This window comes from Triticum urartu, chromosome 1 (genome assembly GCF_003073215.2).
Source record: "Triticum urartu cultivar G1812 chromosome 1, Tu2.1, whole genome shotgun sequence".
NCBI lineage: Eukaryota > Viridiplantae > Streptophyta > Magnoliopsida > Poales > Poaceae > Triticum > Triticum urartu.
Window position 1 is genome coordinate 284,499,469 of NC_053022.1, and position 22,693 is coordinate 284,522,161.

The 22,693-nt window shown below is 43.2% G+C and overlaps 1 long non-coding RNA gene across 2 annotated transcripts; it reads left to right on the forward strand.

Moving 5' to 3' along the window:
- Positions 1 to 19,247: 19,247 nt before the first annotated feature.
- On the forward strand, positions 19,248 to 22,020 carry LOC125507880. Of its 2 annotated transcripts, none has more exons than XR_007283069.1 (2): positions 19,248 to 21,278; positions 21,458 to 22,020. It is a non-coding gene; the product is annotated as an uncharacterized LOC125507880 (long non-coding RNA). The 2 variants fall into 2 exon arrangements; XR_007283070.1 differs by having other exon boundaries at positions 21,505 to 22,020.
- The last annotated feature ends 673 nt before the right edge of the window (positions 22,021 to 22,693 follow it).

Genomic DNA, 22,693 nt, shown 5'->3' on the forward strand with positions numbered 1-22,693 from the left:
GAAGGAGGCCGAATAGGAGAATGAGGAGGGGGTTCGCCCCGCCCCCCTTCTCTTCCTCCCCCTCTCTTCCCTTTTCCCCCCTCCGGTAAAAGGAAAGGGGGGCGAACCCCTTCCCACCTATATATACATGGCGAGGAGGCGCCTAGAACACACACCAACAATTGTTAGCCGTGTGCGGCGCCCCCCTCCACAGTTTACACCTCCGGTCATATCTTCGTAGTGCTTAGGCGAAGCCATGCACAGATCACTTCACCATCACCGTCACTACGCCGTCGTGCTGACGAAACTCTTCCTCGACACTTTGTTGGATCAAGAGTTCGTGGGACGTCATCGATTTGAACGTGTGCAGAACTCGGAGGTGTCGTACGGTCGGTGCTTGATCAATCGAAACGAGAAGAAGTTCGACTACATCAACCGTGTTGTCAAATGCTTCCGCTTTCGATCTACGAGGGTACGTGGACACACTCTCCCCCTCTCTTGCTATGCATCTCCTAGATAGATCTTGCGTGAGCATATGAATTTTTTTGAAATTGCATGCTACGTTTCCCGACACTAAGAAAGTGTGCAAGCTCCAGCGATCCATCTATGGACTGGTGCAAGCATCTCGGAGTTGGAATATACGCTTTGATGAGGTGATCAAAGCATATGGTTTTATACAGACTTTTGGAGAAGCCTGTATTTACAAGAAAGTGAGTGGGAGCTTTGTAGCATTTCTAATATTATATGTGGATGACATATTGTCGATTGGAAATGATGTAGAATTTCTGGATAGCATAAAGGGATACTTGAATAAAATTTCTTCAATAAAGACCTCGGTGAAGCTACTTATATATTGGGCATCAAGATCTATAGAGATAGATCAAGACACTTAATAGGACTTTCACAAAGCACATACCCTGACAAAGTTTTGAAGAAGTTCAGAATGAATCACTCAAAGGAAGGGTTCTTGCCTGTGTTACAAGGTGTGAAGTTGAGTAAGACTCAAAACCCGACAACGGCAGAATATAGAGAGAGAATGAAAGTCATTCCCTATGCCTCAGTCACAGGCTCTATAAAGTATGTCATGCTATGTACCTGACCTATTGTATGCCTTGCCATGAGTTTACAAAGGGGGTACAATAGTGATCCAGGAGTAGATTACTAGACAGCAGTCAAAATTATCCTTAGGTACCTAAAGAGGACTAAGGAATTGTTTCTCGGTTATGGAGGTGATGAAGAGTCATCGTAAAGAGTTAGGTCGATACAAGCTTTGACACTGATCTGGATGACTCTGAGTCTAGATCTGGATACGTATTGAAAGTGGGAGCAATTAGCTAGAGTAGCTCCATGCAGAGCATTGTACACATAGAAATTTGCAAAATACATATGGATCTGAATATGACAGACCCGTTGACTAAACTTCTCTCACAAGCAAAACATGATCACACATTAGTACTCTTTGAGTGTTAATCACATGGTGATGTGAACTAGATTATTGACTCTAGTAAACTCCTTGGGTGTTGGTCACATGGCGATGTGAACTATGGGTGTTAAATCACATGGTGATGTGAACTAGATTATTGACTCTAGTGCAAGTGGGAGACTGAAGGAAATATGCCCTAGAGGCAATAATAAAGTTGTTATTTTATATTTCCTTATTCATGATAAAATTTTATTATTCATGCTAGAATTGTATTGATCAAAAACCTAAATACATGTGTGAATACATAAACAAATACTGTGTCCCTAGTGAGCCTCTACTAGACAAGCTCATTGATCAAAGATGGTTAAGGTTTCCTAACTATGGACACGTGTTGTTATTTGATAACGGGGTCACATCATTAGGAGAATAATGTGATGGAAAAGACCCATCCGTTAGCTTAGCATATTGATTGTTCAGTTTATTGCTATTGCTTTCTTCATGTCAGATACATATTCCTTCGACTATGAGATTATGCAACTCCCGGATACCGGAGGGATACCTTGTGTGCTATCAAACGTCACAACGTAACTGGGTGATCATAAAGATGCTCTACAGGTATCTCTGAAGGTGTTTGTTGAGTTGGCATAGATCGAGATTGGGATTTGTCACTCCGAGTATCAGAGAGGTATCTCTGGGCCCTCTCTGTAATACACATCATAAGCTTGCAAGGAAACGACTAAGGAGTTGGTCACGAGGTGATGTATTACGGAACGAGTAAAGGGACTTGCCGGTAACGAGATTAAACTAGGTATGAAGATACCGACGATCGAATCTCAGGCAAGTAACATACCGACAGACAAAGGGAATAACGTATGTTGTCATAACGATTCGATCGATAAAGCTATTCATATAATATGTAGGAACCAATGTCAGCATCCAGGTTCCGCTATTGGTTATTGACTGGAGAGGTGTCTCGGTCATGTCTACATAGTTCTCGAACCCGTAGGGTCCGCACGCTTAATGTTTGATGACGATATTGTATTATATGAGTTATCTGATTTGGTGCCCGAATGTTGTTCGGAGTCCCGGATGAGATCACAGACATGAGGAGGAGTCTCGAAATGGTCTAGAGGTAAATATTGATATATAGGACGATAGTATTCGGACACCGAAAGTGTTCTGGAATGTATCAGGTATTTATCGGAGTACCGGGAGGGTTATCGGAACTCCCGGGGGGAATATACGGGCCATATGTGCCATGAGAGGGGAGCAAACCAGCCCAAAAGGGGTGGTGCACCCCCCTATGGTAGCTGGACAAATAGGAGAATGAAAAGGGGGTTCGTCCCCCCTTCCTTTCTCTCTTCCCCCTTCCCTTTATTTTCCGGTGGAAAAAAGGAAAGGGGGCACTCGGGGAAACCCTAAGTAGGATTCGGATCCTGCTTGGGCGCCCCCTGGCTGCCTCTCCTCCCCTCCCACCTATATATATGATGGGAAGGGGGCACCTAGAACACATAACATCAACTGTTAGCCGTGTGCAGCGCCCCCCCTCCACAGTTTACACCCCTGGTCATATTTTCGCGGTGTTTAGGCGAAGCCCTCTGAGAATCACTTCACCATCACCGCCACCATGCCGTCGTGCTGATGAAACTCATCTACTACCTCGACACCTTGCTGGATCAAGAAGGCTAGGGACGTCACTGAGCTGAACGTGTGCAGAACTCGGAGGTGTCGTACGTTCGGTACTTGATCGGTCGGAGCTAGAAGAAGTTCGACTACATCAACCGCGTTGTCAAACGCTTCCGCTTTCGGTCTACGAGGGTATGTAGACACACTCTCCCCCTCGTTTCTATGCATCTCCATGGATAGATCATTGCGTGCGTAGAAATTTTTTATTTTCCATGCAACGTTTCCCAACAGTTCTTACATAACTTCGAACAAAATAACAATTACTTAGTTCTAATATCAATCTTGAAGGTAAACTTAAAGACATGACGCCGAGGGTTTGAGCAGCGATCCCATCACCATTCCCGACACGCATCACAACATCATTTCTCCTCAGCTTTCGAACATTCTACGGTCCCTGCATCGTGTTGCAAATATTAGCAACGGATACAGTATCAAATACCCATGACCTGGAACTTTCGGTGAGTAGAATATCAATAACATTAATTTATTTACTTTTATACCTTTTGTAACATCCCAAATATTTAATTTGGAATGTTATACATAGGTCATTCATGCATATCATATTTTATTGCATTTTCGTGTTGCGATCCTCGAAATTCTAAGCAGCTCAAGGACCCACAAAGAGAGTTGGGGATTTCGCCGTCTTCATATTTGAATTTCTATCAAATATTGAGGCAAGGATCATTTGGTTTTAATAATTTTTCTCTTTGAAAATATTTCATATTAAAAATATATGAGAGGAGATAATATGAATTCTCCAAAATAAATGAAATATTGGAGCAAAAATACTAAAACCAAATAATAGATTTTATTTGGATTTTATTGCGATTTATTTGAATTAGGAAAAATATGTGTTTTCCAAAATTGCATTAGAGTCCCAAATAAATGTTCAATTTGTCCGCAATATTCTTAGAGGACTGTGAAAATTTATTTCAGGATTTTTGGATTCTGTTTAGTATTTCTTTCGTTTGTTTTCCGCGTTAGGACTTATTTTAAAAAAAGTCAAACCGACCTACTAGCCTTAACCGGTCCGGACTCCCCAGGCCGGCCCCCTTTATAAGGCGCCCGAGCCGCCTCCACAGCCCATCCCGAGCCGCCAGCCCGCCCGCGCCTCCCGAACCCTAGCGCCGCCGCCGCCCTAGCGCGTCGTCGCCAGCCGCCGCCCGCCGTTCGCCGGAGTTAGCCGCCGCCGTCGTCGGTTTTTTTCATCGGTTTATTTCAGTAAACCCTAGATCTAGATCCGGTTTTTTTAGTTTCTGGTTTAATTTATTAGATTGGTTTTTCGTCGGTTTATTTATTTAACAGACGTTCGTCCGTACGTTCGTTTTAACGAACGTTGTTTATCCATTAGCCACAGACAGCGAACGTTCGTTCGTTAGCCTCTTCGTCAGTTTTTCTTTTTTCAGGGTTTTTCGTGATTATTTTCGATTACGATTTCTGCCCTAATCTTCAATCTAGTATATCTTTTCGCTCGTTTATCCAAATCAGGTGAAACAAGCGCCTAGTTCTTCGTCTCGAAGCCCTCTTTCTGTTTAACCAACTTGAACAAGATTTTGGTACTGTAAAATTTGACTTTAGTCCAAATTAGTAATCGGATCTTGTTTCCTTCGTAGTTTGAGTTTTGTTGCTCCGTTTGATTTGATTCTTTTTGCAAACCGGAGTTCTTCAGTTGAACTTTCTGGTTAGACCTTCTTATTTGAGTTTTACCCATGCATCTTTGCTTGATTGCTGATGTATGGTATTGTTTGTTTGCGATAGAACACCCGGAGTGCGAAGCGTGCTACTACGAGTCACTAGGTTTTGCGGATCATCAGCAAGACAAGTAACACATTGATCATACTCTTTCCTACCCAGTTTTTATGCATTAGTTACAATCCTCAAACAGTGCATTATTAGGATGTGATTAACATGTGGGTATTGGGAAGTAGTTGATGAGGTAGAACCTATTACATGTTTCTTTATCAAACCCTTGGGAGTTACTTCTACGTTATGCTTATATCGCTATGCTATGCTCGCAGACGTGGTTTGGGTTTAAGAGTATCCATGACAGATGTGAGTTTGTTAATTAATGGTTCAACTTAAGGTGGCAACTTTAATACACATCTGGGTGGATTGTTGGTTTAGGGCACCTGGGGTTATACCAGTGTTGTCCTAGGAGATCCCGGGGTTATACCGTGTGATCCTCCTATGGTCCGCCACCCAGGCTCAAAGGGATCATAAGATTATTCATGCTAGAAACTTCCGTGCGCAACCACAAGCTATTATGGACTCTAGCATAGTGGAGTAAGTTGCATGACCTCTTTTAGTGGTAGGCTAGCAGATGTAGGGGATGTAGGTTGGTACTGTCTACCCGGGGTTAGAGTTAATGCTTCTAAAAAACTGTGTCTCGGTCATCCGTTTCTCAAACACCCTGTAGTGCGAGAAATCCAAGGGAGGAGATCGAGTCTTGTGGGGAAAAGTGCGCAAACCTTTGCGGAGTGTACAAACTAATCATGGTTAGTCGTGTCCCCGGTTATTGACAACTTGAGTATCTGGTTCTTGGATTATCATGTGGATCTCATCACTCTAAATTAATTTGTTGGGTTGATAATTACTTTTAATTGGGATTGATATGGGGGTACCATTCTCAATGTTGTTTCAACTACTATGATAGTTAAATAAAATATATTCCTTTGTTATAGGGAAAAATTGGCTTTTCGCAAAACATTATAACCATAGAGCCTCCACCAGCCAAATATGCATGTAGTGATATCATTTATCTGTTCATTGCTCTACTGTGTTATATTGCCAGCATATTCCATGTGCTGACCCGTTTTCGGGCTGCAACATATCATGTTGCAGACTTTTCAGACGAGGAGTAAGATGCCGTAGGTCATTTGTCATGCACTCAGCTATGCCGTTGGAGTTGATGGACTCATTTTTTCTTCCAAGCTTTCCGCTGTTATCGTTTTTAGATGGCCTTAAGCCATATTTATTGTAATAAGTTCTCCTTTGAGACATTCGATGTAATAAGTGTGTGATTGCTACTCTGTTATAAATCCTTCGAGTGTTGTGTGTGTCAGCATTACCGATCCAGGGATGACACTGAACACAGAGACTTGACCGTCTGAGGTCGGGTCGCTACACATTTACTAGAAGACGAGTTCTTCTTATCCGCCAAATACTTCAAGCAATTTCTTTTCCAGTGTCCTTTCTCTTTCCAGTAGAAACTTATAGTCTCGCAAGAAGCTCCACCCTTGTTCCTCTTGGTGTTGCGCTTTCTTTTGAAACTTTCTGTTTTGTTCACGAGCAACTTTTGCTAGTTTTGCATCCCGATTTCATTGGTTTTGAGCATTGCTTCATAAAGCAAAGTAAGGATCAAATCATTCTCCGGTGTCTTGGGAAAATCAGTTTCCTTGCATTAATACTAAGATAATAGTCTACAATCCTGACACCTTGCTCACCAACTTCAGCTATCTTGCACTCATCCATTGCTTTAGTCATCTTATGAATTTCAGCTGGATCTTTGTGGTAGAGAACTTCAGTAATACTAAGTTGTTGATAACGTTTTTGTAATGCTTGATCCATGCATGATAGCACTACACTTTGGACAACACTAAAATCATTCTTGTGAGAGATAAACACATTGATGACATCCTGAGGCGCGCCAGGCGCCGGATATTCACCAAGTGGTTGATCCAGCACATATTCTTTCTTAGCACTTCTGAGAACATATCTCGGAGTGTGGATCCAATCCTCGTAGTTTCCACCATTTGCAACCAACTTTTGTTTCTCAAACAGAGGTGCTAAATTAAAACTATTGCGAGCCATTGATCAACAACAATAAACACAAGATTCACTTTTAGAAATAATTCATAATTAAACTTGCACTAGTGCTTAAACAAATTTAATATAAAGTGCACTCCCACTCAAATCAATATGTCTCATAATTGAGAGTGAGTGATTCAAGATCCCGATCTCATTCTCAGCCATTGATGTGGACATCACTGATGACGAGAATTTTGACCGGTGGGCAAACTTTTGCCGATCAGATCTCCATATGACTCTTGTTCATCTTTCAATGCTTCATGCTCTGAGCTCAGAACGATTCTGCCAGAACTTCAAAACAACCGAGTGTCATCTGCACGCATGGTCTGACCATCTCCGTCTTACACTTTTCACCCGTTTGTACTCATACGGACAAGACGTACTCCCAAACACTAAATTTCGTAGACGGTTGCAACACCAGGAAGAGCACTTTTTAATCTCGATTTTATGCGTGAGAGATCACCCTAATAATTGACCACTGCGTAATCAAAGGGTGCAATCCACAAAGGCATAAACATCTCAGGCAATTCATAATAGCATGATATGGTATACCCTGGGTGCCAGGAGCCTCCATGGTCCTCCGAGGTCTTCATGAAAAATTTCTCCGAAAAGGTTGTCGTGGCGACAATTTTGAAAACTACCGTTGTGGCACTAGTTTTGTTCCCTTGCCCCTGGTGAAGCTCTAGGTCCTCCATGTAACCTGTAGGCTATCTCTACGTCCATTACAATAAGGTGGCAATCCCATGGCTCCAACCATCATGACGTGACGCGCATGCCACTTAATATTACAACATATAACCATCTCATACAAAAATTTATTGGCATGACGAAGGTATACCACATCATATGCAAACCTGCAAAACCAAGTTAGATGTCCTCTAATCGGTTTGGCAAATTTTAATTACGTGGTTGCTAGGGTTTCCGGATAACATATAGCATGCACGATCGATGCGATAATTCTTGTTGCTAGATTAACTTTCGGGGTGTGTGAGGGAAGAGACTTAATTAATAATCTCTAGACCCACACTAAACTTCGTCTAATACACATGACCCCCTAGAAGATCATTCATCTTCATCGCCCTCTCGTGTACGTGACAGTTCACTATTCTTGACTATGATGAAGCGCAAGAAACTGTTAGCAGATCATCGACAGCCAGAGCCGATCAATTGTCAGAACCTTGTACAAAGATACATCATGTCATCAATGAACTGAATCAAAGCAACACTCGAGGGAAGCATAGCAAGAACATCAAACCATCACATCCATATGTGATCTAGATCGAAACCTACATCTACTCATAGAAACGCTCATGATGCTATTGTTGGGAAACGTAGTAGAAAACAAAAAAATCGCCCTACGAACATCCAGGAACAATATGAAGATGCATATAGGGTTTGGATCAATGATTGTTACAGACACCGGAGTGCAATGGAAGTTGACAAGTCGGTGTAGGTCGTACTTGGAGTCCCTCTAACCGTTGATGATGATTCTCGAACCGCCCTCGAACGATCCCTCAAACAGAAGACTGAAGAACGACCTCTTTACTTGGTTGCAAGCGTATGACCTTCGTGATCCGGCAGTGCTTCGCCATCCGGAGCTAATCGATGCCGGAGAATTAGGAGAGGAGATTAGAACCACACTGAGCTTCTAACTATGAGGATTAGAGGACCTAGGTCAAGCTCTAATTGATCAACTAGGATCAACTAGAACTAGAACTAGAGGAACTAGAGGAGACTCCAAAACTTGTGTGTCCAAAAGAGCTCAATATCTCAAGTATATATAGTTTGAAGAGGAGGAGGGGCGCCACAAGGGGGAAGTACCCCCCCCCTACGTCGGCCAAGGGGGGAAGGAGGAGTCCTCCCCCACCCCAAGTCAGCCTCCCCTATTTGAAGGAAATATGCCCTAGAGGCAATAATAAAGTTATTATTTATTTCCTTATATCATGATAAATGTTTATTATTCATGCTAGAATTGTATTAACCGGAAACATAATACATGTGTGAATACATAGGAAAACAGAGTGTCACTAGTATGCCTCTACTTGACTAGCTCGTTGATTAAAGATGGTTATGTTTCCTAACCATAGACATGAGTTGTCATTTGATTAATGGGATCACATCATTAGGAGAATGATGTGATTGACTTGACCCATTCCGTTAGCATAGCACTTGATCGTTTAGTTTGTTGCTATTGCTTTCTTCATGACTTATACATGTTCCTATGACTATGAGATTATGCAACTCCCGTTTACCGGAGGAACACTTTGTGTGCTACCAAACGTCACAACGGAACTGGGTGATTAAAAAGGTGCTCTACAGGTGTCTCCGAAGGTACTTGTTGGGTTGGCGTATTTCGAGATTAGGATTTGTCACTTCGATTGTCGGAGAGGTATCTCTGGGCCCTCTCGGTAATGCACATCACTTAAGCCTTGCAAGTATTGCAACTAATGAGTTAGTTGCAGGATGATGTATTACGGAACGAGTAAAGAGACTTGCTGGTAACAAGATTGAACTAGGTATTGAGATACCGACGATCGAATCTCGGGCAAGTAACATACCGATGACAAAGGGAACAACGTATGTTGTTATGCGATCTGACCGATAAAGATCTTCGTAGAATATGTGGGAGCCCATATGAGCATCCAGGTTCCGCTATTGGTTATTGACCGGAGACGTGTCTCGATCATGTCTACATTGTTCTCGAACCCGTAGGGTCCGCACGCTTAAGGTTTTGATGACAGTTATATTATAAGTTTATGAGTTTTGATGTACCGAAGGAGTTCGGAGTCCCGAATGAGATCGGGGACATGACAAGGAGTCTCGAAATGGTCGAGACATAAAGATCGATATATTGGATGACTATATTCGGACATCAGAAAGGTTTCGAGTGATTCGGGTATTTTTCGGAGTACCGGAGAGTTACGGGAATTCGCCGGGGAGTATATGGGCCTTATTGGGCCATACGGGAATAGAGGAGAGAGGCCAAAAGGAAGGAGGCACGCGCCCCCCCTCTGGTCCGAATTGGACAAGGGGTGCAGCCCACTTTTCCTTGTTCCTCTCCCCCTCTTTCCTTCTCTCCTACTCCAACAAGGGAAGGAGGAGTCCTACTCCCGGTGGGAGTAGGACTCCCCCCTTGGCGCACCCTCCTCCTAGGCCGGCCGCCTCCCTCCCTTGCTCCTTTATATACGGGGGCAGGGGGCACCCCATAGACACAACAATTAATCATTGATCTCTTAGCCGTGTGCGGTGCCCCCCTCCACCATAATCCTCGATAATATTGTAGCGGTGCTTAGGCGAAGCCCTGCAACGGTAGAACATCAAGATAGTCACCACGCCGTCGTGCTGACGGAACTCTTCCCCGACATTCTGCTGGATCGGAGTCCGGGGATCGTCATCGAGCTGAACGTGTGCTAGAACTCGGAGGTGTCGTAGTATCGGTGCTTGATCGGTCGGGCCGTGAAGACGTATGACTACATCAACCGCGTTGTTATAACGCTTCCGCTTCCGGTCTACGAGGGTACATAGACAACACTCTCCCCTCTCGTTGCTAAGCATCACCATGATCTTGCGTGTGCGTAGGAAATTTTTGAAATTACTACGTTCCCCAACAGTGGCATCCGAGCCAGGTTTTATGCGTTGATGTTATATGCACGAGTAGAACACAAGTGAGTTGTGGGCGATATAAGTCATACTGCTTACCAGCATGTCATACTTTGGTTCGGCGGTATTGTTGGATGAAGCGTCCCGGACCGACATTACGCATACGCTTACGTGAGACTGGTTCTACGCGAGACAGTTTCTCCAACTTTAGTTGAACCGAGTGTAGCTACGCCCGGTCCTTGCGAAGGTTAAAACAGCACCAACTTGACAAACTATCATTGTGGTTTTGATGCGTAGGTAAGAACGGTTCTTGCTAAGCCCGTAGCAGCCACGTAAAACTTGCAACAACAAAGTAGAGGACGTCTAACTTGTTTTTGCATGGCATGTTGTGATGTGATATGGTCAAGAGATGATGCTAAATTTTATTGTATGAGATGATCATGTTTTGTAACCGAGTTATCGGCAACTGGCAGGAGCCATATGGTTGTCGCTTTATTGTATGCAATGCAATCGCCCTGTAATGCTTTACTTTATCACTAAGCGGTAGCGATAGTCGTGGAAGCATAAGATTGGCGAGACGACAACGATGCTACGATGGAGATCAAGGTGTCGCGCCGGTGACAATGGTGATCATGAAGGTGCTTCGGAGATGGAGATCACAAGCACAAGATGATGATGACCATATCATATCACTTATATTGATTGCATGTGATGTTTATCTTTTATGCATCTTATCTTGCTTTGATTAACGATAGCATTATAAGATGATCTCTCACTAAATTTCAAGATAAAAGTGTTCTCCCTGAGTATGCACCGTTGCCAAAGTTCGTCGTGCCCAGACACCACGTGATGATCGGGTGTGATAAGCTCTACGTCCATCTACAACGGGTGCAAGCCAGTTTTTGCACACGCGGAATACTCAGGTTAAACTTGACGAGCCTAGCATATGAAGATATGGCCTCGGAACACTGAGACCGAAAGGTCGAGCGTGAATCATATAGTAGATATGATCAACATATTGATGTTCACCATTGAAAGCTACTCCATTTCACGTGATGATCGGTTATGGTTTAGTTGATTTGGATCACGTGATCACTTAGAAGATTAGAGGGATGTCTTTCTAAGTGGGAGTTCTTAAGTAATATGATTAATTGAACTTTAATTTATCATGAACTTAGTCCTGATAGTATTAGCATATCTATGTTGTAGATCAATAGCTCGCGTTTAGCTCCCCTGTTTTATTTTTGATATGTTCCTAGAGAAAATTAAGTTGAAAGATGTTAGTAGCAATGATGCGGATTGGATCCGTGATCTGAGGATTATCCTCATTGCTGCATAGAAGAATTATGTCCTTAATCCACTGCTAGGTGACAGACCTATTGCAGGAGCGGATGCAGACGTTATGAACGTTTGGCTAGCTCAATATGATGACTACTTGATAGTTTAGTGTACCATGCTTAAACGGCTTAGAATCGGGACTTCAAAGACGTTTTGATCGTCATGGATCATATGGATGTTCCAGGAGTTGAAGTTAATATTTCAAGCAAATACCCGAGTTGAGAGATATGAAGTCTCCAACAAGTTCTATAGCTAAAAGATGGAGGAGAATAGCTCAAGCAGTGAGCATGTGTTCAGATTGTCTGGGTACTACAATCGCTTGAATCAAGTGGGAGTTAATCTTCCAGGTAAAATAGTGATTGACAGAATTCTCTAGTCACCATCACCAAGTTAGTAGAACTTCGTGATGAACTATAGTATGCAAGGGATGATGAAAACGATTCCCGAGCTTTTCATGATGATGAAATCGATGAAGGTAGAAATCAATAAAGAGCATCAAGTGTTGATGATTAACAAGACCACTAGTTTCAAGAAAAGGGCAAAGGGAAAGAAAGGGAACTTCAAGAAGAACGGCAAGCAAGTTGCTGCTCAAGTGAAGAAGCCCAAGTCTGGTCCTAAGCCTGAGACTAAGTGCTTCTACTGCAAAGGGACTGGTCACTGGAAGCGGAACTGCCCCAAGTATTTGGCGGATAAGAAGGATGGCAAAGTGAACAAAGGTATATTTGATATACAGATTATTGATGTGTATTTTACTAGTGTTCGTAGCAACCCCTCGGTATTTGATACTGTTTCAGTTGCTAAGAATAGTAACTCGAAATGGGAGTTGCAGAATGAACAGAGACTAGTTAAGGGTGAAGTGACGATGTGTGTTGGAAGTGGTTCCAAGATTGATATGATCATCATCGCACACTCCCTATACTTTCGGGATTAGTGTTGAACCTAAATAAGTGTTATTTGGTGTTTGCGTTGAGCATGAATATGATTTGATCATGTTTATTGCAATACGGTTATTCATTTAAGTAAGAGAATAAATTGTTGTTCTGTTTACATGAATAAAACCTTCTATGGTCATACACCCAATGAAAATGGTTTGTTGGATCTCGATTGTGGTGATACACATTCTCATAATATTGAAGCCAAAAGATGCAAAGTTAATAATGATAGTGCAACTTATTTGTGGCACTGCCGTTTAGGTCATATTGGTGTAAAGCGCATGAAGAAAATCCATGCTGATGGGCTTTTGGAATCACTAGATTATGAATCATTTTGATGCTTGCGAACCATGCCTCATGGGCAAGATGACTAAGACTCCGTTCTCCGGAACAATGGAGCGAGCAACTGACATATTGGAAATAATACATACTGATGTATGCAGTCCGATGAGTGTTGAGGCTCGCGGCGAGTATCGTTATTTTCTGACCTTCACAGATGATTTGAGCAGATATGGGTATATCTACTTGATGAAACATAAGTCCGAAACAATTGAAAAGTTCAAAGAATTTCAGAGTGAAGTGGAGAATCATCGTAACAAAAATAAAAGTTTCTACGATATGATCGCAGAAGTAAAATATTTGAGTTATGAGTTTGGCCTTGAGTTAAAACAATGTGAAATAGTTTCACTACTCATGCCACCTGGAACACCACAGTGTAATGGTGTGTTCGAACGTTGTAACCATACTTTATTAGATATATGGTGCGATCTATGATGTCTCTTACCAATTTACCACTATTGTTTTGGGGTTATGCATTAGAGACAGCTACATTCACGTTAAATAGGGCACCATCTAAATCCATTGAGATGACACCGTATGAACTATGGTTTGGCAAGAAACCTAAGCTGTCATTTCTTAAAGTTTGAGGTTGCAATGCTTATGTGAAAAAGTTTCAACCTGATAAGCTCAAACCCAAATCGGAGAAGTGCATCTTCATAGGATACCCAAAAGAAAAATGTTGGGTACACCTTCTATCACAGATCCGAAGGCAAGATATTCATTGCTGAGAATGGATCCTTTCTAGAGAAGGAGTTTCTCTCGAAATAAGTGAGTGGGAGAAAAGTAGAACTTGATGAGGTAACTATACCTGCTCCCTTATTGGAAAGTATTTCATCACAGAAATCTGTTCCTGTGACTACTACACCAATTAGTAAGGAAGCTAATGATGATGATCATGTAACTTCAGATCAAGTTACTACCGAACCTCGTAGGTAAACCAGAGTGAGATCCGCACCAGAGTGGTACGGTAATCCTGTTCTGGAGGTCATGTTACTTGACCATGATGAGCCTACGAACTATGAGGAAGCGATGATGAGCCCAGATTCCGCGAAATGGCTTGAGGCCATGAAATCTGAGATGAGATCCATGTATGAGAACAAAGTATGGACTTTGATTGACTTGCCCATTGATCGGCGAGCCATTGAGATTAAATGGATCTTCAAGAGGAAGACGGACCCTGATAGTAATGTTACTATCTACAAAGCTAGAATTGTCGCAAAAAGGTTTTCGAAAAGTTCAAGGTGTTGGCTACGATGAGAGTTTCTCACTCGTATCTATGCTTAAGTCTGTCCGAATCATGTTAGCAATTGCCGCATTTTATGAAATCTGGCAAATGGATAAACAAAACTACATTCCTTAATGGATTTATTAAAGAAGAGTTGTATATGATGCAACCAGAAGGTTTTGTCAATCCTAAAGGTACTAACAAAATATGCAAGCTCCAGCGATCCATCTATGGACTGGTGCAAGCATCTCGGAGTTGGAATATACGCTTTGATAAGTTGATCAAAGCATATAGTTTTATAGAGACTCGCGGTGAAGCCTGTATTTACAAGAAAGTGAGTGGGAGCATTACAGCATTTCTGATAAGTATATGTGATTGACATATTGTTGATCGGAGATAATGTAGAATTATTCTGCAAAGCATAAAGGAATGTTTGGAAGGAGTTTTTCAAAGAAAGACCTCGGTGAAGCTGCTTACATATTGAGCATCAAGATCTATAGAGATAGATCAAGACGCTTGATAAGTTTTTCAATGAGTACATACCTTGACAAGATTTTGAAGTAGTTCAAAATGGAACAGTTAAAAAGGAGTTCTTGCCTGTGTTACAAGGTGTGAAGTTGAGTAAGACCCAAAACCCGACCACGGCAGAAGATAGAGAGAGAATGAAAGTCATTCCCTATGCCTCAGCCATAGGTTCTATAAAGTATGCCATGCTGTGTACCAGACCTATTGTATACCCTGCCCTGAGTTTGGCAAGGGAATACAATAGTGATCTAGGAGTAGATCACTGGACATTGGTCAAAATTATCCTTAGTGGAATAAGGATATGTTTCTCGATTATGGAGGTGACAAAAGGTTCATCGTAAAGGGTTACGTTGATGCAAGTTTTGACACTGATCCAGATGACTCTAAGTCTCAATCTGAATACATTTTGAGAGTGGGAGCAATTAGCTAGAGTAGCTCCATGCAGAGCATTGTTGACATAGAAATTTGCAAAATACGTACGGATTTGAATGTGGCAGACCCATTGACTAAATTTCTCTCACAAGCAAAACATGATCACACCTTAATACTCTTTGGGTGTTAATCACATAGCGATGTGAACTAGATTACTGACTCTAGTAAACCCTTTGGGTGTTGGTCACATGTCGATGTGAACTATGGGTGTTAATCACATGGTAATGTGAACTATTGGTATTAAATCACATGGCAATATGAACTAGATTATTGACTCTAGTGCAAGTGGGAGACTGAAGGAAATATGCCCTAGAGGCAATAATAAAGTTATTATTTATTTCCTTATATCATGATAAATGTTTATTATTCATGCTAGAATTGTATTAACCGGAAACATAATACATGTGTGAATACATAGGCAAACAGAGTGTCACTAGTATGCCTCTACTTGACTAGCTCGTTGATTAAAGATGGTTATGTTTCCTAACCATAGACATGAGTTTTCATTTTATTAATGGGATCACATCATTAGGAGAATGATGTGATTGACTTGACCCATTCCGTTAGCATAGCACTTGATCGTTTAGTTTGTTGCTATTGCTTTCTTCATGACTTATACATGTTCCTATGACTATGAGATTATGCAACTCCCGTTTACCAGAGGAACACTTCGTGTGCTACCAAACATCACAACATAACTGGGTGATTATAAAGGTGCTCTACAGGTGTCTCCGAAGGTACTTGTTGGGTTGGCGTATTTCGAGATTAGGATTTGTCATTCCGATTGTCGGAGAGGTATCTCTGGGCCCTCTCGGTAATGCACATCACTTAAGCCTTGCAAGCATTGAAACTAATGAGTTAGTTGCAGGATGATGTATTAAGGAACGAGTAAAGAGACTTGACGGTAACAAGATTGAACTAGGTATTGAGATACCGACGATCGAATCTCGGGCAAGTAACATACCGATGATAAAGGGAACAACGTATGTTGTTATGCGGTATGACCGATAAAGATCTTCGTAGAATATGTGGGAGCCAATATGAGCATCCAGGTTCCGCTATTGGTTATTGACCGGAGACGTGTCTCAGTCATGTCTACATTGTTCTCGAACCCGTAGGGTCCGCACGCTTAAGGTTTCGATGACAGTTATATTATAAGTTTATGAGTTTTGATGTACCGAAGGAGTTCGGAGTCCCGGATGAGATCGGGGACATGACGAGGAGTCTCTAAATGGTCGAGACGTAAAGATCGATATATTAGACGACTATATTCGGACATCGGAAAGGTTCCGAGTGATTCAGGTATTTTTCGGAGTACCAGAGAGTTATGGGAATTCGCCGGGGAGTATATGGGCCTTATTGGGCCATACGGGAATAGAGGAGAGAGGCAAAAGGAAGGAGGCGCGCGCCCCCCCTCTGGTCCGAATTGGACAAGGGGTGCAGCCCACTTTTCCTTGTTCCTCTCCCCCTCTTTCCTTCTCTCCTACTCCAACAAGGGAAGGAGGAGTCCTACTCCCGGTGGGAGTAGGACTCCCCCCTTGGAGCGCCCTCCTCCTAGGCCGGCCGCCTCCCTCCCTTGCTCCTTTATATACGGGGGCAGGGGGGCACCCCATAGACACAACAATTGATCATTGATCTCTTAGCCGTGTGTGGTGCCCCCCTCCACCATAATCCTCGATAATATTGTAGCGGTGCTTAGGCGAAGCCCTGCGACGGTAGAACATCAAGATCGTCACCACGCCGTCGTGCTGACGGAACTCTTCCCCGACATTCTGCTGGATCGGAGTCCGGGGATCGTCATCGAGCTGAACGTGTGCTAGAACTCGGAGATGCCGTAGTTTCGGTGCTTGATCGGTCGGGCCGTGAAGACGTACGACTACATCAACCGCGTTGTTATAACGCTTCCGCTTCCGGTCTACGAGGGTACGTAGACAACACTTTCCCCTCTCGTTGCTATGCATCACCATGATCTTGCGTGTGCGTAGGAAATTTTTGAAATTACTATGTTCCCCAACACTATTGGGCTTTGGTGGCCCAATTCTCCCTCCACCACTTGGCCTTTTAAGGCCCGTTGATATTAAATTAAATATAAAAGCCCTCTGACAATTACTAGATCATATTATATATAATTTAACATCACTGAAAACATTTTCCACCTATATATTAGTTATCGGTAATGCCCGGTATTGCCCGATAAACTCTGAAACCCTTATAGTGACCCCGAAACGCTTCTAGTTCCTCTTGGAACTATTCTAAATATTAATGAAACAATTCCACAAATAAATCCTCGATACTCTTGTCCTCCTAACACTCAACAGATCATGATTACCTTAAGCTTGTGACCCCGTAGGTTTGGTAAATCATAGACATGAATGAAACACCTCTCTTCAACGACAGATAGCGGAACCGTGGACGTTCATATCAATCCGTATGATTACATGAATGACATTCAAGTGAACCTTTGGTTATTATGTGATGTTCCCTTTGCTTTGCGATACTTTACAAAACCTGGGTCGGTATCCTCCTGAGTCATGCACCCTATTGCCAGTTTTGTTCTTGTTTCTCGTTAAAGTGTTTCAGGATCCCCGTGACGTAGTCACCTGCGCCTGACCAGACGATGATGGATGTCGTCACACCGAGAGGGCCCTAAGAATATCTCTCCATCGTTAGAGGAGAAAATCCCACTCTTGAGCTATCTACTCCCTTGTCAAACTTTCCGGTGAACCCGTAAGTTGTCGTTATGATCATCATGTTACTGATGACGTTTGAGCAACCCAAAAGTCCACCAATGGTAGGAAGTGACTATGACACTCTCATAGTCTGAGGAACTAAAAACACATGCTAACACTCTATGTTATACAATTGATTTCAAATGATATTATCTCAAAGTATAACAAACAGTATTCGGTCGATTCAATATGATTGTTCTTCTAACGCCATACCCTCAATGTTGTTTCATAACTATCGTTACACTTAACAATATTCTAAGATCCGGAAAACAAAACCAGCAACAACACTTGAGCCAATATTAGAGGCAACACTGGGAACCTATACTTTACCATTTATTATGTGCATATGAGTTTTTCACCGAATCGCATATTATAGATTCACAGCATTTGTAGCATGAAATATAAACACTTAATTATGGAAATGGAAATATAATACTCCCTCTGTCCCAAAAATTCTTGTCTTAGATTTGTCTAAATACGGATGTATCAAGTCACATTTTAGTATTAGATACATCCGTATCTAGACAAATCTAAGACAAGAATTTTGGGACGGAGGGAGTATTACAATAATATTGCCTCTAGGTCATATTTCCCACAAAGACCACTCCAAACAATGCCTCCAAGAATAAAAGTGACACCGGAGCACCACCATCGTTCGCTCCAGGAACCTGGAACAAGGGTTTCCCCCGGAGTGCGAGAGAAGAGGTTGTAGGCCCTCGAGCGACGACGCCTCCAAGAAGATGTGCGACGCCCACAGGTTTCGCCATTGTCGGCTCCGGCCAAAGGCCGGAGCAAGGCTTTTGCTCGGAGCAGCCGAAGGAAGCCCTCCCCTCAAACCGGCACACGAGACTTACCGCCCGCCTGAACCACCACTCGCCACCAGAGACCGGAGCCACTGATCAGAACAGCCTCGCCGCCGCCACCTACACCACGGAGAGCCACAAACCAGGCCACCCCATCACCATCGCACGAGCCAGAACCGGCCATGTCTGGTTAGATCCGACACCCTGCGCAACAGCTATAGCCAACCCATTGGCTAGCATCAAGCTTCCCTAGCACGAACGAGGGCCGACACACTGCCGCAAAGTATCAAGGGGGCGCCCATTTGGGCGCTTGCGCTAAAAAAATAAATAAATAAAGATGAAGCATCAGCATAAGCGGCGCCCATTTGGGCGCTTGCGCTAAAAGAATAAATAAATAAAGACGAAGCATCAGCATAAGCGTCTGGGTTTTCAACGTTGAAGTGCTAGTCTAAGCGCTTACCTTTTCTTCTTCTTTCGGACGAGCATGCGAACCGCTTGTTTCTCCAATGCATCCATAGAAGCGTCGACGCCAAAAAAGATAACGCTTGATTGAACACTGAACCAGCTAGCTACCTCACTCTAGATGTCTCCTTCGAAATCTCCACACCCTTCCCCATCCCACCATCCCTCGATAGATCTGGCGAGCCATGGCGAACGGCGGTGCGTAGACGGAGGAAGCAACATCCTGCGTCCACATCATGGGGACAACGTCGGTCAAGCGGCGAGGCTGGGGATGGGAAGAGAGCGCACACAGGTGGAGGCGGCGGCAGGGGCGCCTACTCACAAGTGGACGATGTCGGAGGAACTCGCGACGAGGCAGGAGGACAGGGAAAAGGAGAGGCAGCGGCGCGCAAGCTCGAGGCGTACAAGATGGACAAGCTCGCCGGTATCGTTATCAAGTACGACGTGTAGGTAATCTGCATGTCCCTCGCTCTAACAATCTCCAGGGAATCAGTTTGGCTGCTGCTGAGGTGCACGCGAAAACAGCGGCGATATGTTTGTGCCTTTTTTTCTCGAATTGATATTGATACAACAATAGTTCTATGAAGGAAATTTTTGGTCTCGCAGCAGAACAAGCGATGGTGATCTGAAGTTTTTGTATGTTCCAAAATGACTGATTTTTAACCTTAGATAGTAACAAAAATAAATTTGAGACCACACCTCGGAATTAGGATAGAAATTTCTATCTATTATTGCAGTGATAATTTCACAATTGCACACTTGATGCAAATATACACAAACAAGATAATTAATCAAAAATATCCCACTTACAGTTTATGGCATCATTAGGAAAATAGAACCTCCTTTTTATTATAACAAAACTGAACTTTGACACACTAGTCCTACAGTCCTAATTTGACTTGACCGCACATATTCCACTAGGGACAATTTCGTACAGACATCCACAAGTTAAGAAATTTGAATGGTCGATTCGTTTCTAACTTATACATTTGAAAAGATTTGGAAATCAAGTCCTGGTTCGATTGTCCAGTAGCTGCGAATGCATCATTGACCCTGCGCCACATGCCATCGAATAGCAGAATTTCAGAGTTCATTTTACTCCAATGACGTTTGATTTCGATAGGTTGTCTTTTGCGATTATTGGCAATATTTGCGTTAAATTCTTCAGCGACTTGAAACCAGTAATCCTGGGCACCGTTTTCATTGCCAACAACAAAATCAGTGGGAACATTTAACCAAGCATTTACCTGCTCAATTCATAAAATGTTGTTAGGCCAACCTTTCCATGATATAGTAACTATCTATCTATCTATCTATCTACTATCCTATAAAAGCACGAAAGGGCGGAGAACCAAATCATCTCAACCATCAAACCATGCTGATCTGATGGTCCAAATCGGCTTGTGGCATCAAACATGTTTAACACTGTAATTACCCATCACTGCCATTGGTTATAACCATGTTTGTTTAGCTCCTACAGAAAAAAGGCCTCCGGATCCCCTCTCCATCGTCACGCCCGCCCACGATCTCCTATTACTCTCGCAAACCATCAGGTAGTTTCGCCCCCACCAGCCCCTTCCCGCACCACCACCCTTCTCTCCCGCTTGCGTGGTCTTTGCCCCGCCCAAACCTCCCACATGGTCTTCATGCTCATGGCTGCCGCCTGGCCCGCCTCTGGAAACCGGCACCATCACGCGGCCAAATCTTCGGCTCCATCCCCTGCATCGCTGCCTTGCTTTGCTCCAAGAACGGCGGCCCCATGTCCCTGCTAGCGTCCATGACTCAACACCCTACACCCTGTCACCGGAGTAGGAGAAGACTTGCTCGAACATGGCAATCCCGGGCCTGTGCCTGCACTCTACACCACCCCTCTGCTCCGGTCACTTCAGCAAGCGACGCCACCGACGGAACCGAGCAGGGGCTTCTCCATCGCGCTGACAAAAGAGAGGTGATCGTCGAGGAGTTCTTCTGACGCGCTGCACGTAGAAACAAATCAATGTAAGCATCAGACCCTCACATGTGCTTTCTGATGTCCAATTATTTGTGTTGTCGTCGGCGTATCCCGGTAAGATCAGCAATACGATGCATCCCATTCTTGGTTACGTTTCTTACTTCATCTGATAAGGCCAGAGTAATTTATGAAATAAACTAACGCTTCTGCCGCACGGCGTTGACAGTTTTCAGAATCATGAAAAAAATTAACGCTTTGTCTGTTCAATCCAAGTCGGGACGCGAGCCGCCATGCCGCCCGTGCATGTGGACTGCGCACCGCGATCAGCCGCCTCTGAGCCTCGTGTAGCGCGCCGTTGTCATCAGCGGCGGCGCCAGGTGATCCCGACGGGAGTGGGAGGATCTACAGCGTCCGTCCTCACTGTTCTTGGTGCTTCTCTGGCGCTGAGTGTGGTCCTGTCCTGCGCGCTGTTTTACATCGTCGGCCAGAAAAGCGAGTCTGGTCCGTCCGGGGAGAAGCAGGAAAACCTACAGGCCAGAAAAACGAGCATACAACTTGTGATGCAATTTTGAGGTCTGTAGGTTTACGTGGTTCTGATCTGATTGTTGCATTTTTCGTTCTGTTTCTATTCTTCAGTGAAAGATCTAAATGTAATCTTCTATATGTCCTTCATGTTTTGTCCGACACAGCCTTGTTAGTATAATTGTTACGCCGTGTTGTGCCATGGTGATTTGTCTATAACTGAATTCAAAATGATCTCAAAGTTGGCATGTGCGAGTGCCTGCGATATTCTCTGGTTGCAGTTTCTCCAATGCTGAATGTTTAGTCTCTTTAGACTCCAGATTGCCTTCACTTGGACGAACTTGAGCTAGCGGCTGTCGCAACATCGGTCGTCTCCTCCCCTTCCGACCGTTGGTAATTTACGGATGCTTCCTGACTTCTATTATCAGTTTAAAAAATATGCAAGTATTCACCTTCTTTTGCAATGTTGGCCAGTTTAAATATGTCTGTTCAATACCCATTTATACTTCCACACGGTTTTAGACTCTTGATAAAATCACGATAGCTGCAACGTGATTCTTTCTGTAGCTTGTCTTTCACACTTGGAAACAATAGAATAGAAAATAGAATTATGTGTTTTATACATTCAATTAACCTTTTTTGTCTTATTATCCTTTGTATTTAACCATTTGCAATTTTTGATTCTTGCATTGCTTCTGTTATAGTACTATTATACTTTCAATTAACTGTTTCGAAATTATGAGCTTTCTATTATTTTTTAGTAGTCCATATATGATAGAGATATATGGAAATTGCAATTCTTTAGTGTCATATATTTATAAAATCATGGTTCCCATGCCTGGTCAGGGTTGAGGCTCCTTCGAATTTTTTCTTCTCATATGTTAAAACTTATTTGACAGTTGTGCTTTAAAACACAGATCAACAAGAATTATCCAAATGC